Source organism: Selaginella moellendorffii, unplaced genomic scaffold (assembly GCF_000143415.4).
Source record: "Selaginella moellendorffii unplaced genomic scaffold, v1.0 SELMOscaffold_0, whole genome shotgun sequence".
In the NCBI taxonomy this organism is placed as follows: Eukaryota; Viridiplantae; Streptophyta; class Lycopodiopsida; order Selaginellales; family Selaginellaceae; genus Selaginella; species Selaginella moellendorffii.
This window is the reverse complement of record NW_003314261.1, coordinates 5,973,827-5,977,685: the sequence shown is the minus strand read 5'-3', so window position 1 is coordinate 5,977,685 and position 3,859 is coordinate 5,973,827.

The window sequence follows — 3,859 nt, the reverse complement described above, 5'->3', positions numbered from 1 at the left end:
CCCACACTTGGACTGGGAGCATCGGCCAGTCGATCTCCCGGGGGAACTAGAGCCGGCTCTTGAACACTTCACCAAGCTACCCCGCTTGTCGGTCCGTATTCACTCTAGTCTTGGACTTCCCAGTGGTCAGTTCATCACCCAACACTGGGTCTGGCCTTCCTGGGCCAAACTGGCCTTTCCTGGCCAAACTGGCTCCACTGCAGTCCTCCCCCTTACTATACTTTTGGAGCTCGCCATACCCCTCAGGGTCTGGGAGACGAATGCTTTGGGCTTTCACCCTCTCAGACTCGAACTTGGACTCGGATTCGGACTCAGACTCGGACTCGGACTCGGACTCGGACTCGGACTCGGACTCGGACTCGGACTCGGACTCGGACTCGGACTCGGACTCGGACTCGGACTCGGACTCGGACTCGGACTCGGACTCGGACTCGGACTCGGACTCAGACTCGGACTCGGACTCGGGCTCGGACTCAGCCTTGGCCTCGGTCTCGGTCTCGGTCTCTGTCCCGGTCTCGGTCCCAGTCTCGGTCTCGGTCTCGGTCCCGGTCTCGGTCTCGACCTCGGACTCCATCTCGGGTCCTTCTCGGACTCCATCTCGGACTCCATCTCGGACTCCGTCTCGGTCCATCTCGGACTCCGTCTCGGTCCATCTCGGACTCCATCTCAGACTCCATCTCAAACTCCGTCTCGGTCCATCTCGGACTCCATCTTGGGTCCATCTTGGACTCCATCTTGGTCCACCTTGGACTCCATCTCGGACTCCATCTCGGGTCCATCTCGGACTCCATCTCGGACTCCATCTCGGGTCTATCTCGAACTCCGTCTCGGTCCACCTCGGACTCCATCTCGGACTCCGTCTCGGGTCCATCTTGGACTCCATCTCGGACACTTCCACATGTCATATGTTGGTCCTTTTTGGGTCCCTTTTTGGAGCCTTGCTTATTGCTCGCTTCGTGCTCACTCCTTGAGCACTTTGTTGGGAGTTCCACTCCCGCTCTCGACCTTCCAAGTCAGAGCTTTTAGTCCAAACGTGTTACACTTGTTTGGGCTTTCGCTTCGGCCACTACCATGTGGCACCCTTTCCGGCTCCACTTTGGGGCCTAGGGATTTTGTGTCTCACAGACTGCTCCTCTTCCTTTCCACAGTCCAGGCCTTTGGGGCAACATTTCGGAACACCGTGGCCTTACGCGAGCCACCTGGGTACTCTCCCTGCCTTCCGTCGTTGGGTGCTCTAGCCATGGGCTTAGAGCGGGTTCCATTGAGCCACACCAGGTATCCAAGTAGGTAGTGCCACCCACACTTGGACTGGGAGCATCGGCCAGTCGATCTCCCGGGGGAACTAGAGCCGGCCCTTGAACACTTCACCAAGCTACCCCGCTTGTCGGTCTGTGTTCACTCTAGTCTTGGACTTCCCAGTGGGCAGCTCATCACCCAACACTGGGTCTGGCCTTCCTGGGCCAAACTGGCCTTTCCTGGCCAAACTGGCTCCACTGCAGTCCTCCCCCTTACTATACTTTTGGAGCTCACCAAACCCCCCAGGGTCTGGGAGACGAACGCTTTGGGCTTTCACCCTCTCAGGCTCCGGACTCGGACTCGGACTCGGACTCGGACTCGGACTCGGATTCGGACTCGGACTCGGGCTCGGGCTCGGTCTCGGCCTCGGCCTTGGTCTCGGTCTCGGTCCCGATCTCGGTCTCGGTCTCGGTCTTGGTCCCGGTCTCGGTCTCGACTTCGGACTCCATCTCGGACTCCATCTCGGACTCCATCTCGGACTCCATCTCGGACTCCATCTCGGACTCCATCTCGGACTCCATCTCGGGTCCATCTCGGGTCCATCTCGGACTCCATCTCGGACTCCATCTCGGACTCCATCTCGGGTCCATCTCGGACTCCATCTCGGACTCCATTTCGGGTCCATCTCGGGTCCACCTCGGACTCCATCTCGGACTCCATCTCGGACTCCATCTCGGGTCCATCTCAGACTCCACTTCGGACTCCAGCTCGCGTCCATCTCGGGTCCACCTCGGACTCCATCTCGGACTCCACTTCGGACTCCAACTCGGGTCCATCTCGGGTCCACCTCGGACTCCACTTCGGACTCCATCTCGGACACTCCCACGTGTCATGTGTTGGTCCTTTTGGGTCCCTTTTTGGAGCCTCGCCTTTTGCTCGCTTCGTGCTCGTTCCTCGAGCACTTCGTTGGGAGTTCCACTCCCGCTCTTGACTTTTCAAGTCGGAGCTTTTGGTCCAAACGTGTTACGCTCGTTTGGCTCTCGCTTCGGCCACTACCATGTGGCGCCCTTCCGGCTCCACTTTGGAGCCTAGGGATTTTGTGTCTCACACTCAGTCTGCGCACTTTGCAGAGACCTTAAGTGTTTTGCTAGGGACGCAATCATCATGTTTGCACCCCCGCCACCCCATAGAGGTACAAAGAATTTCCCATAGTTCTGGGCACCATGCCCATGAGCGATTATGCTAAACAGAGACACAGGCAGCTGCATGGATGAAGAGATTGCCTTGGGGGCAGGATTGAGTCGAGGTAAGCACGTCTTTTTCTGGTCCATTTTGTCGTGGATGATGCAGAGGTAAGAGTCAGGTCTCTCCATGGAGAGAATCCTATTATGATAATATGCAGTCCTGCAGCTTCTCTGCTCGATGTTGTGGTCGAGCCGCCTTCTAACCAACGTCTCTCGCTCTTGAGCGCTGCAAGAATTCTTCGACAAAGCCATTTTGATAGCAGTGCACTCGTCACACTTTGAAAAGCTGGAGTACTTTCCTATACTCACATCCCTGAACCTATTGCTCCACAATCTACTAAATCTAGATTGGCTCAGCTTCCTGTAGCCATTACTCTGGAGTTCCCGATTCACATCTTCCAATATGGCCCCCTTGGTATACATGGAAGGGAGAACTCGTTGGGTGTCTCGTGTTCCATCTTCCAAGAGGCGGGTTTTATGTGGTTGCTGCTCGCTACATGTCTCGACAAACCTCTTGAAGATTGCCTCTCTATATACAACATGACCCCTGGTTTTGTGCGTACCGTCGTTCCCATGGACTGCCTGTTGAACCCTTTGTTCCTCGAACTCAGTTTTGATTCTGTAGAATGTGGTTCGAGGGACTCCATAAATGATTCTCCATGCCTTCATGCAGACCAAACCCCTCTGGAAGACCATGCCCCCCACCTGATGTTCTGAAGCATCAACAGATGACTGTAATGCCTCATACACAAAATTGCGAGCTGCCTTCCAGGACAATGTCTTGTATCTTGCTCTCTCCTCTTCAATAGCATCCCAATCAGCATGTTGACAGCACCTCCTCTTGCAACAAGCAACTGTCGAGACCATTCGAACCTCCATCGCCATTTTCTGCCTTTTCGGTTCGTTGCTCAGATCCCTTTGGCTGCGCTGTAGGAAGGTGTACTTTCTTTTCCCATGAAGAGATGTTCTGTCATCAGTTGTAGTGGTGTTTGATTGTGAATCCTTCACATTCTCAAACACTAAATGCCTCAATTTCCACCGCACAATGCTTCCAATAGTCAGACTGTTTTCTTCTGTGTCAACAACCTCTAAAATCGCAACTCCAATATCATCCCAGCCCAATTCTTGATTAGCAACCGCATCTCTTGGATCGACAACTGTGGCTAAGCCCTCAGCTACCACCTCCCCCTTGGGGTTGTTTAGAAACACCTTTGCCTGAATCCATGTAGCACGGTTCTTAAGATCCACGGAGGGAGCATGCGTCGCACTTGCGCTGTCCCCAACATCTGCTTTCTTCTGCAGATTTTTCAAGGCAACAACAACATTTACCCCGACGACCATCTCTCCTCGTTCAATAGCGACCACATTCCCATCGAAGA